The sequence below is a fragment of the Pinus tabuliformis genome, chromosome 5_1, assembly GCF_031772625.1.
Source record: "Pinus tabuliformis cultivar Carrire ecotype Pingquan chromosome 5_1, CPIR1, whole genome shotgun sequence".
NCBI classification, from domain to species: domain Eukaryota; kingdom Viridiplantae; phylum Streptophyta; class Pinopsida; order Pinales; family Pinaceae; genus Pinus; species Pinus tabuliformis.
In genome coordinates this window covers 506,158,805-506,173,220 of record NC_142305.1, presented here as the reverse complement: position 1 = coordinate 506,173,220, position 14,416 = coordinate 506,158,805, and positions in this window count along the sequence as shown.

Here is a 14,416-nt window from a genome sequence, read left to right as displayed (position 1 = left end):
CGTCAAAGTTCTTTCTCTATTGGTAGTCAATAATATCAGTATAAATTTCCCAATCATGTCATTGATGAATTACTCGATGAATTACATGGGGAAATGTACTTCACAAAGTTATATATTCATTTAGGATATCAAGAAATAAGACTGAAGACATAAGACATTCTAAAAACAACATTTAGAACTTATGAGGGTCATTATGATTTTTTTTGTCATGCCTTTTGGCCTTACCAATGCACCTTCTACATTTCAAGGTTTAATGAATTCCATTTTCAAACCCTTCCTTAGAAAATTTGTGTTAGTATTTTTTTTTATATACTAATCTACAATAAGTCTTGGAAGTATCATGTTCAACATGTTGACAGGGTTCTCAAACTATTGAAGGAGAAACAACTATATGCAAAAATCTCCAAATGTTTCTTTGGAGTACAAGAGGTGGAATATCTGAGTCATATTGTATCTCATGGTGGTCTTAAGGCAGATCCGAACAAAATTAAAGCCATTAAGGAATGGCAAATTCCCATATCCATAAAACATCTGCAAGGATTTCTCAGGTTGACAAGGTGTTATCACAAGTTTGTTACTAATTATTGGAGAATAACAACACCTCTAACAACATTACTGAATAAATATGCATTTTCTTGGATTCCATTAGAAAGTAAGGCCTTAAAACATATTAAAGAGGGAATGTTCCAAGCACCAGTCTTATCTACAACACACTTGACAAAAACCTTTATTTTAGAATGTGATGCCTCACGAAATGGAGTTTCTACTGTTTTAATGTAATAAGGAAGACCCATTACTTTTAAAAGTCATCCAATCAAAGGAAAGTATTTACACAAATCTATTTATGAGAAAGAAATGTTTGAAATACTACATGCACTTAACAAATGGTGACCTTACCTAATGGTAATACAATTCAATGTAAAAATGGATCATGATAGCCTTAAATACTTTTTAGAACAAATATTATGTTTAGTAGAGTAAAAAAAATGGGTAACAAAGATGTTGGGTTATTATTTTGAAATCATCTACAAAATGGGAAGAAAAATCTTGTTGCATATGCACTCTCAAGAAATGATGCAAAAGTGGAGTCATTGGTGATCCAGGTCCAGGTGTGAAGAAGGACCCTTCCAAGACCTTTTAATTTCATGATGTGTTAAAATTGCATTTTAAAAGAACATTAATGAATACATATATATGTGGAAAAGAAGAGGAACATAACAATCATTATCACATGAAAACATAATCCGTTGATAACGAAGTTCATCCAAGAGGGACTACGTCTCTGGGCCCCGGTGTCAAGATGGTGTAGGCTACTGCATTATGTGTTGTCAATGAAGATGATGTACACGAAGATGATGTCTCAATCATACAAGGAAAAATGCCCTCACGCAGGAGTGGATCTAAGAGATGTTCCAAAACTAGAATTCTCAATCAAAAGACTCCTATCACTATGACACAAAAACAAGCATGGTTCACATCCCACCAACATGGCACAAAAGGGATGTTAAAGAAAAACACATGCATGACAACAACAAGAGTATCCTAGCAACATACAAAAAGGGATCTCAAAGCATAACATAAAGAGTTATGACAACAAGTACATCATATAGAAGATTCAGCATAACATAAAGCAAGGAATCAAGACAACATGTAATAAAGAAGATCCTGCATCAACATCAATCAAGGATCCATGCAGCATACTGTGAAAGAAGAAGTACATGAATAATAATCATATACCTCACACCACAGGCCATCTAAGGGAGTGGATGTCACATGGTTGAAGCTTCTCGAACCATTGCTCTCAAGGCATCGATCCTCATGAAGATGGTTGCTTGCACAAGAAAGTGGACATCTGACACATAGCCATTCAATAAAAGGCTAAAGCTTGTTGAATATCAATTTCACAACATCAATTGCAAGAAGAATCGATCAAAGAAGAATCAATAAAAAAGAATTTATCAAAAGATGAATCAACCACACACAAAGAAGAATCAATCCAAAAGAAGAAGAATCGATCAAAAGAAGCAGAATCAATCCAAAAAATAAGAATCGCTCATAAAATAATAACTGGTCGGGACTTTCTCGCTCTGCAGCTCACTGGCTATTTGGATTTGTAGCACTCTAGATTATGTCACTGCAGCTCTACGATCTGTCAGAACTTCAAGCGACATCTGGCTTCCACGCTTCTCTGTAGCACTACGGCTCTATGGACTTAAAGCATTGCTCTGGCTTCATGCTTCTCTCCATACTCGGGCTCTCAGGATTCTCTCCATGCAGCCTCTCCACACAGTCTCTCGAGCTCTGTGTTATACTACCCTTTCCCACTGATACATAGCCTTGTCATGATCCCCCTTGACTCTTTGTCAGAATCGTGTGTTATAACACATTTGGATCAAAGCCACGCTTCAAAATCGGAGGCCGGTTTTGTTTATAATATAATGTTGTTGAATGGAAAGATCGGTCGGTGTAACAAAATCATAGGAATGCCTTTTTCTATTAAACAGAGAAATACACTAAAAAACTAATAAATCCAACCAAAATCCGGACTTCAAAATATTTAAATCAGCCCTACAGATCCTATCGGGTCTGCCTTTGGACGCTTATCAAAATCGGTGGTTAGCAGTTGGTATCGGCGTTTGACATGGGCAGTAGTCATGTTTATTGGTGTGATTCCTGGGATGTCATTGATATTTATATCAACGCTATTACAATTGGTGATCGGTGCCACATTGTTATCGACGCTTTTATCGGGGCTTCACCAATATACATATCGGCAATATTATATGGGCGACATATATTTTAGGTCAAGGCGATATATATATATATATATATATATATATATATATATATATATATATATATATATGGTTGACTATTGGGGTTTGGGTCGGGCCCACCACTGATGGCTTGTGCCTACCCATTAATACATTGTTTTAAACAACATATATATAGATATATGGTTAGACATATATGCGAGATATGTGGAGAAGGGTTCAGCGGGGGTTATTGCCACCGATCCCAATCCCATATATAAATATATGTGCATTTATTTCAATAAGGGTGTTTTAAAGTGTTCGACGGGGTTTGCCACCAATCCCAAAACCATGTGTTTTTATTGTTTTTATATAGTTATTTTAATAACTATACTTGCACATTTTGTTATATGGCTATTTATTAACCATATAAAAATGATTTTGTCTCTTATGTAGGCTTAGGAGACAAAATGAGAAAACACCAAGTGTCAATGGCTGAGGCCTGCCATGTGAGTCCCACTTGCTTACTGGGATGCCATGTGGCATGTTGTGGGCCCCACTTTTCCCCTGTCATGTCAAACTTTGAAGAGCTCTATATTTTGCATACAAGCTCGGTTTGACAATCCATTCACACCACCACGATCAGGATGACGAGGTCTTCGATCTGGTCCTAGTTTGAGCACAATCCAAACACTTTTATTTTTTGAGCCATCTTTGTCTAGTGTGTATCTATAGAGCCACCTGGATCAATCCTCCCCACTGAGGAGCTTTTAGTCCTCCAAAAGCATGAAAAATAATTTTCACTTTCTCTCTGTACCTTGTTTGCATCACAACCATCCTGAAAATTCTCGCTTCCATCTCCTTCACCTTTGTTCTTTGGAGCCTTAGGCGACGAGCCGACACCTGCTACTTCTGCCACTTGTAGTACATTGTTTGAAAATCACATGCTTCGAATAACATGAGCAAACTAAAGACCCAAATGTCCCATACTTGCCACGAGTTTATAACACATACTCAGTGGTCAAGTTTACAACAATATGGACGTAATACCCCATCTATGACAACAAGGCCAACTCATCATGGTTGCTTGAAAAAGTGATGGAAAACACATAATCACTGCAACACATGATTTACACACATAAGGCCAAACATTATTGTTTTGACAAGTGACAAAAATATAACATCACTTTCAGAGTTTTAACAAGCAACTCAAAATACGACTCAAAACATGACCAGACATCATTGTTGTTGACCAAGTGATGGAAACATATCATCACTTTTACACTTTAAAATGCAACAAATGGTTTACAAAATAATGATCATGAAATGAAGTCATGTCATAAAAACCACTTTTCACTGATCAATGTGAATGGGCCACCTCCCTGAGGTGGTTTTTCTTGTCGAATAACTGCTCTTCCTAGTTCACGCACCGACGCTTTGTCTTTAAGGCAATGTTCTAGACGGAGCCTCCAAAAAGTGGCTTTTTGATGGCCATTTCTATCGCAATGACTGCAGTAGGCTTTCTTCCTTCATACCTTCTTAACCTATTTCTTTTCATGCCATTGAGAGGGTCTTTCACGACTCATGAGTGTTGCCATTCTTTTCCAACACTTGGAAAAGGTATGGTTAGGTAAACCACAAAAGGTGCATGTTTTTTGATGCCTTGATATTCATAATCAAAATGAATATTTGAAGATCGAAAGTGGTTATAACTTCCTTTGCTATCTTTGATGTCAATATGGCGATAAGAGCTTGTCTCAGCTATCTCCCTGTGATGGAAATTGCCATGGGGTGATGGGGATGTTTCCCCATCATTCTCTTCCCTTGATGATGTCCCGGATGACTCTTACATCTTTGAGCACTCTCCTTTACTATATCTCGATCCTGTAAATTGATGCTCATGCACAACTTCCAAAGGTTGAGTTATGCCTTGGTTTTTACAACCAAGCTCTTTCCCCTCGTGCCTTGTCTTTGTAAGGAGCCTCATATTTGTCCCTGTAATTGGGATCTCCAAATCTCCAACAGAAATCATACTATTAGAAGATGAAATCGAAAGGAAATAAACATCTTTTACCTTCTCTTTCAATTTGGAAAGAGCTTTTGAGGGTTTCTCATCATTTGTTGTTAGTGGATCACATTCCCCAACTTCTTTCCTGACATACTCAAATCCTACCTGACGAGGTAATTCCTCTACTTTGATGGGATTGAAAATGCCTTGGCCATTAATGCCCAAACCGTTTTCTTCATATCCCATTCTCTTCAACAATTTGGAGCTAATTTCTGTGGTATGATTTTCAAACACAGTGAAATCATCATCAGGAAACATACATGAACATGGAGAACTACTTTTCACCTTACATGGGTCTCACTGCAGCTTTTCCAACGGCTCGTCCTTTTCTTGTAGTTATAGTAGCAAACCCTGCTTCTCCTCTTTCTCTTCATGTAGATGCATCTTCCATTCATCATTCTCTATTTGAAGATTATGTCTATCTTTCTTTAGTTCTTTCATCCTCTGTCATTGCATGTTCCATTGTTCACACTGTAATTGACATTAATGTAAAGACCGCTCTTATACCACTTGATCAAGGTCTGGGTGTGAAGAAGGACCCTTCCAAGACCTTTTACTTTCATGATGTGTTAAAATTTCATTTTAAAAGAACATTAATGAATACATCTGTATGTGGAAAAGAATAGGAACAAAATAATCATTAGCACATGAAAACATAAGTCATTAATAACGAAGTTCATCCAGGAGGGACTGCATCTCCGGGCCCTGGTGTCAAGATGGTGTAGGCTGCTACATTATGTGTTGTCAATAAAGATGATGTACATAGAGATGACGTCTCTATCATACAAGGAAAAATTAGCTCAAGCAGGAGCATCTCTAAGAGATGTTCCACAAATACAACTCTCAATCAAAAGACTCCTATCAGCATGACACAAAAACAAGCATGGTGCACATCCAGCCAACATGGCAGAAAAGGGATGTCAAAGCAAAATACATGCATGATGACAACAAGAGTATCCCAACAAAATACAACAGAGGATCTCAAAGCATAACATAAAGAGTTATGATAGTAAGTACATCATATAGAAGATTCTGCATAACATGAAGCAAGGAATCATGACAACATGTAATAAATAAGAACTAGCATCAATATCAATCAAGGATCCATGCAGCATAATGTGAAATAAGAAGTACATGAAAAATAATCATATACCTCACACCACGGGCCATTTGAAGAAGTGGATGTCACATGGTGGAAGCTGCTTGAACCATTGCTCTCAAGGCATCAATCCTCATGAAGATGATTGCTTACACAAGAAAGTGGACATCTAACACATAGTTGTTCAATAAAAGGCTAAATATTGATGAATATCAATTTCATGGAATCGATTGCAAGAAGAATTGATCAAAGAAGAATCAATAAAAAATAATATATCAAAAGATGAATCAACCACACACAAAGAAGAATCGATTCAAAACAAGAAGAATCAATCAAAAGAAGCAGAATTGATCCAAAAAATAAGAATCGATCATAAAAGAATAAGTGCTCTGGACTTTCTCGCTCTGCAACCCACTGGCTATTTGGCTCTATAGAGCTCTATCTTATGTCTCTGCAACTTTGCCATCTGTCAGAACTTCAAGTGCCCTCTGGCTTCCATGTTTCTCTGTAGCATTGCATCTCTATGGACCTGAAGTGCTACTTTGGCTTCATGGTTCTCTGCGTACTCAAGCTCTCGAGCTTCTCTCCACGCAGCCTCTCCACACAGTCTCTCGAGCTCTCCATTATACTACCCTCACCCACTGATACATAGCCTTCTTGCGCTCTACCTCGGCTCTCTATCACTATCGTGTGTTATAACACATTGGAATCAAAGCCGCGCTTCAAAATCAGAGGCTAATTTTGTTCAGAATAGAGTGTTGTTGAATGGAAAGATCGATCGATGTAACAAAATCACAAGAATGCCCTTTTTCTGTTAAACAGACAAATACACTGAAAAACTGATAAATCTGACCAAAATCCAATCTTCAAAACATTTAAATCGACCCTACAGACCCTATTGGGTACACCTTTGGATGGTTATCAAAATCGGCAGTCCACAGTTGGTATCGGTGTTTGACATGGGTGCTAGTCAAGTTTATCGGCGCGATTCCTAGATGTCGCCAATATTTATATCGGTGATTGGCGTAGCATTGTTATTAGTGCTTTTATTTGGGCTTCGCCGACATACATATCGACAATATTATATGGGCGACATATATTTCAGGTCTAGGCAATATATATATATGATTGACTGTTGGGGTTTGGGCCGGGTCCACTACTGATGGCCTACACCCACCCATTAATACATTATTTTAAACAACATATATATAGATATACGGTTGGACATATATGCGGGATATGTGGAGAAGGGTTTGACGGTGGTTATTGCCGCCAATCCCAATCCCATATATAAATATATGTGTGTTTATTGTGATAAGTGTGTTTTAAAGGGTTCGGTGGGGATTGTTCTGAAACCATGTGTTTTTATTTTTTTAATAACTATATTGGCACATTTTGTTATATGGTTATTTATCAACCATTTAAAAATGATTTTGTCTCTTATGCATGTTTAGGAGACAAAATGAGAAAACGACAAGTGTCAATAGCTGATGGGCTGCCATGTGGGTCGCACTTGCTTACTCGGATGCCATGTGGCATGTTGTGGGCTCCACTTTTCCCTTGTCATGTCAAAATTTTAAGAGCTATATCTTTCACATACAAGCTCAATTTGATGAACCATTCACGCCACCATGATTAGGACAATGAGGTCTTCGATCTGGTCCTGCTTCGAGAACAATCCAAACACCTCAATTTTTTGAGCCATATTTGTCTAGTGTGTCTCTCTGGAGCCACCTAGATCAATTGGTTTGTGCCATTTCTATTATCCAATCAAATAGGATAATCGAAGCAAGAAATGAATGGAATAATGGTTAAGAAGTGTGGGCACTCATTCAAATTTTGCAACAAAACCCGAGTATTTCTAATACATTTAGCTGGAAAAATGACTCATTATGATACAAAGACCACTTATACCATTCTAATAATTCCAAAATCAAATAAAATATTTTTCTAGAATTACACACCTCTCCCTTACGAGGGCACTCACAATTTTTAAAAACTTACCACAAGGTTAAGAAGAATTTTTTTTGGGATGGCGTTGAATAGGATATTCAAACATTTGTGGCATAATGTTCGGTTTTACAAAAAAATAAGGTTGAGACAATTAAGACCCTCGATCTGTTACATCATTTATCCATTCCAAGTCAATGTTAGGAAGAGGTTTCAATGGATTTCATCATAGGTTTAATCAAGTCCAAAGGAAAACATGTCATCATGGTGGTAATTGATAGAATTACCAAGTATGCACACTTTTCTACATTGTCTCATCCATTTAAATCCAGTACAGTTGATATTGCATTCATGGAAAAAATTAAAACCTACATGGAAACCCAAAGATTATTGTAAGTGACAGAGATACTATTTTCAGTGGAAATTTTTGGATGGAAATATTTTCTTGTCTCGGTACTCCATTAGCTCATATATCATCTTATCATCCTCAATCGGATGGGAAAACTAATATGATGAAAAAATGTTTGGATGAATATCTTCATTGCTTTGTATCTGATAAAAAGACTAAATGGGTCAAGTGGTTACCTTTGGCTGAATGGTGGTATAACACTTCCTTCCATACTATAGAAACTAATGACCCCATTTTTGGAACTTCATGGATATCATCCATCATACATCAAATCATATTTAAGATCAAATTCTAAGGTTCAATAAATGAAAATTCACATCAATCATCAACAACAAGTTCTCCAACTCTTAAATGGTAACCTCACATTGGCACATAATAGAATGAAGCAATAGGAAGAACAACACCGCAACAAAATAATTTTTGATGTAGGCAACTAGGTATGTTTATGACCACTATTGTAGAAACTAATGTCCCTCAAGCAAGCTAAGATGGAGAATAAATTATCACCAAAGAATTATGGTCTTCACATGGCATTGCAAAATATTTGTACTATGGCATGCAAATTGGAGTTTCTTGCTTCGTCCCTTGTGCACCCATTTTTCCATGTTTCATGTTTAAAAAAGGTTACAGCTGATAAGCTCCTAGTTCAAAAAATATTTCCAAAACTTAACGAGGAATGAAAAATCATATTAGAACATGAAGTAGTGACAGAAACAAGAACTCGACATCTACGAAATCGATCAATTTCAGAGTATCTCATCAAGTCGAAGAACTTACCCACGGAAGAATCCAAAAATACTCAAGTGTTAAGGACAACACTTTTTTGAAGGAGAGGGGCATGTTAAGTCCCTATAATACCCATATTCTCTCATTTTTATTGTTAGTGTATCCCCCATATTTTTATTTTGGTGCCACTATACTCCCCATATTGTTATTATTCTGCCCCATAGAATCCCACTATTATTATTGTTGTGCCCTTACATTATTATTGCTATGTCACTCTGATTATATTGTTACCCCTTAGACTCCTATATATAGAAAGGAGGTTTGGTCCATTTAATTATTGAACAATTTTTCATTTTTATAATGTAAAGGAGGTTTCACCCTCGAAGAGGCTAATTTTGAAGTGATTGATCTATTTCTTCTTCTATTTTGTGAGTTGGTTCCATAACATAAAAGACTTTAATTCCAACATAGATAACTTCCACTCTGCCAAATTATTTATGAAAATAACCAATTAGCTGAAATACATACCTCTCTAGACAATAGATTAATGCAGCAAAACTGCATCCTGAAATAAATACGTGAACCTGTGGGTTATGGCCCCACATAGCTAGTTAATTTTTTTTTTGTTTGATGATCTTGTTCGTGCAGTTGAAATTTCTTTCACCACACTTTACCCTGTCACACCTTGCATTATTGTCATGATGACAAAAACTAGATATATGTTAAACAGATCATACACATATATTCAAACTTATGAATTCAAAAGGGTTGCACACATATGATTAAACACATAAAACAACACACGTCTTTCTCCATTTCATTCAAACTCGAATTACATACAAAGTCGCTCAAGTCTCGACCATCTCCTTATCTGATTTACATTGCATTCTAGCATCCCATCACAACACGTAGATTCACAATTTATAGGAATAACTATAGAATCATGGATCATTCTAGATTCCTGATATTTTCCTAAGATCGTTCAAAAACCCCCTATAATTTATTAACAATTTCGCATGATCCCTTGGGGATATACACAATCCAAATTACGAGGCATTTCAGATGCATGTCCATGAGGAACTAATCCTCTCACAAATGACTGGCTCTTCAAGAAAGGCGAATACATATTCATGAGGATATCTTCCTTTTTAAGCCGTTTCTGATTCCATAAGCTCGTTTTACATTCTAGTAGTAGTCAAAATTTCATTTTGACTTTGGGCACTTGTGCCCCTACATCAGGCCCCCAATGTACAAAACTTTTCTATGAGCTCCTCTTCATATGCCTTCTTCATCCCTAAGCAATTCCACCTACATCCTATGTGGAATTGCCTTTGTGATCTTTCCGTGAGCTACAACAAAACATATGTAGTAACATGTCCTTGCTACCCCATACCTCACAAAGATTCTCTCCTCTCCGCTCATTTTTTCAGCATCTCTCTGGTTATATCTTCTTTAGGACCATTTGAGCACTCCTAGCTCTAGGTTACTGCAATCTTCTCACTTCCTTCTTCTACTACCTGTATGACAATATAAAGACCATACTGTTACTGATCCTCAACATATTTTCACCTCTTTCAATTACACATAGAATCTTATTATGCTCTGATACCACTTTGATGCAACAAAACTACATATTGAAATCAATAGGCGGACCTGTGGGTTATGGCCCCACATAACTGGTTAATTTTATTTTTTTTCGATAGTCTCATTCCTCTGGCTGAAATGTCTTTCACCACACTTCACCGTGTCACACCTCGCATTACTGTCATGATGACAGAAACTAGATATATGTTAAACAGAACATACACATACATTCAAACTTATGAATTCAATAGGGTTGCATGCATAGGATTAAACACATAAAACAACACACGTTTTTTTCCATTTCATTCAAACTCGAATTACATACAAAGGCACTTAGGCCTTGACCATCTCCTCGCCTGATTTACATTGCATTCTGGCCTCCCATCACAACACACAGGTTCACAATTTATAGGAATAACTACAGAATCATGGATCATTCTAGATCCATGATCTTCTCCTAAGATCGTTCAATGGCTCCCTACAATTTATTAACAATTTCGCATGATCCCTTGAGGATCTCAACAATCCAAATTATGAGGCATTTCAGATGCATGTCCATGAGGAACTAATCCTCTTACAAATGACGTGGCTCTTCAAGACAGGCGAATACATATTCATGAGGATATCGTCCTTTTTAAGCCATTTCTCATTCCAGAAACTTGTTTTTCCTTCTAGTAGTAGTCAAAATTTCATTTTGACTTGGGGTAGTTGTGCTCCTCCATCATAGACTTTTTCCACACTTCCACACATATGCCTAACTTGAAACATGTATTGAAATAAAAAAAAATATTCATAAATAAGAAGATAAGAATAGTTTAGACTTTTTATCATCAATAATATCATATACATAAATTTCCTATTAAAATGTTATCAATAAAATCCTTTAATGCCAACATAGGGAACTTTTGTTGTTCGAAAATATCTATGCAAAAGAATCAATTAAAAAATGGTAGAGGTAGGGACTATGTTGCCTCGCAATTATTCCCCTTGTTGAATATTGATTCCTAATAATATGGAATAACAATAATACTTATAGAACATGTTACATTATTTTGATATCAATGATTATATAAATGATATCAATCCATGGGTAGATTAGTATATGGAGATTATTTAGTTTGCATAACCAAGGTCGTGGTATATGATAACTTCATGACAATGAAATAGTTGTATGAATTTTCTTGATGATGATAACTTAGTAATATAATGGTGTAACACAAGAAATAGTAAACCCATTTGAATTAAAAAATGTATAATATTAAGAAAAAATGGTGGCAATACATCATTTGTATAATAAATGCACAAACCAAATAGTATGTGATTAACATATTTGTGTAAATGTAAACCTAAAAGGAAACAAAGAATCCACTTGAATACTAAAACCAATAACAAAAACCCTTGAGACAAAAGAGCCTATTCAATATAGAATACTTATTACGAATGCTAGAACTTGTATGAAGTTAAGGATAATCTTGTAATATGTTAATAATGTTGTCTCTAGTAATGTATTCAGTTTATGCATGGAACAATGTTAAAAAGGTGCAAAGAAAAAATGAACCTTTATGTATTATCTATCAACATATATCTATCTTATTTCCAAATCCACCAAGCACTCACACGGATCAAATCCCTCAATTTACAAATCTTTTTTTGAGTATAGAATTTCAGAAAATGATTGCACCTCAGGTTATTTTATTACTCTCCATACTTGATAAAACCAAAGTTATGATGGAAGCATGTTAGCTTTTAATAATATTATTTATATCTATGTAAATTTCATGTTTCTATATAGAGATATCATTAGTTTCAATTTTATTAAATCATGATAATACATGTAAATTATTCATTTTTTTTTTATTTGATATATTTTATTAATTTTACTCATTTGATTTTTAGTGTGATATAAATAACATTGATTTTATATAGAGAGATTATGTTAAATATTTAATTTTTATATGTTTATTAATGAAATTTATTAATTTGTTATATGTTTATTAATTATATGTTAAGAAATATCTTGGTTACGAATATGAATTATTATTATTTAAATTTATTTTAATGTGATATGCATATTATGATTCTTTCTTCCAAAATATTGTTTCTAATATTACTAAAAAGGATTCCAAGAAAAAGTAATATTATCTTATTATTAAAATATGATTTATAATAGTATTATTTTTACTACATTTTAATGTTTATTACTTTTTAATTGAGCCAACACTGTTTTATTACTATTATTGTTTTATCTAATCTTTATTTCATGAGAAATACAACAAATTTCCCACATTGAATCAAGATTTAAAAGCTTAAACTCATTTATAGGCAATATAACATCTCCCCCATAACTAATTGTATGAGCACAAAGAGCTTACAAGTACATGTGATGTATATTTACACATGAATGGATGGCAATTTAATCAATAATAAGGTTACTCGTAAGGTTCCGTGTGTGCATAATAGATCATGATGCTCATTTCCTCAATATTTACAAGGAATTCATTTTAGACATTCATTTTCTTGTCAACTTTAATTCTCAACTAGGGAAAATTGTAGGGCCAAAATTTTTCTAATTGCCTATTTTTTGGACATCTTCTAAAACAAATATTTTCCCATTTGGTTAAAAATTCGCCTATTTTTTAAATATATGGTTAAATGGACGTTATTCACCAACAAAATACCAATTTCAATAGGAAATGACATGTTTTTATTTAATATTTTCCTACATTCTATATGTATGACTTTTCAAACCATAATAGTCCCCTATAATACTATAACTAGGTATATTATTTGAATCCTTAAAAATACCATATTCCCAAGTTTCATTTTTGTATAATTTTTCTAATCTACAAAGTCCCATTATGGTAGTTCTTTAAGGTGGCATGGTGACTTGTCTATTAAACTAGTGACAAAAGGATAATGATGTCATTATTGGTAAAATATTAATGCACTAATATCCTTTTATATGTTACATCAATTAAGTGTCAATTATGTTTAACTTGGGTGGTTGGGAAAAATGATAGATATGGAATAGCAGGAGATTCACATTAATTCTTTATATATATCATTTTAACTTTACACTTTATTTATAGGAATGAAGCCATCATATATCCATATTAACTCCATAACTATCAAGTGACAAGGAATAAAATCTCTCAAAGTGCAAACTTATCCTCAAGTTTTCTTCTCAAGATAGAGTTTTGGAACTGAGGAGATTTGATCACTCTCTATGCTTTATAGATCCAGAGTTAAAATATATTAAGGTTGGTATATTTAATGATGAATTTGTATGTATTGTACATCCTCTCTCTCTCTCTCTCTCTCTCTCTCTCTCTCTCTCTCTCTATATATATATATATATATATATATATATAATTTAATATTATTTATTTCTTCATTCTATAATATATTTAGTTCCATATGTATTTAATATAAAATTTTAAATTCAATGATGTTTTCATCAAATTTCAATAACATTGTTCATATATCTATAGTTATTTTTTTTATGTATTAGTATTCCTACTATTTCAATGGATTAAACTTCCCATGCATTACCTATATGGAATTATCCCATGTAATGCAAAGTTCACTATGCTCTTTACATCATTTGATGTCAATTACCCAAGCCTATACAATAAAATAAGTAATGTATAGAGTTGTCCCATATATTTATAGGTTCATTAGGATTTTCGCATCACTAAGTTTGCAATTAGCACAAAATTTGGCTAATGAAGGACATCTTTATTACTATAATATTTTATCTTCTCTAATTATCTAAAGTTATCAATTTTAAATTGCAATGCACTAAATACCTCACGAAGAATTAATAT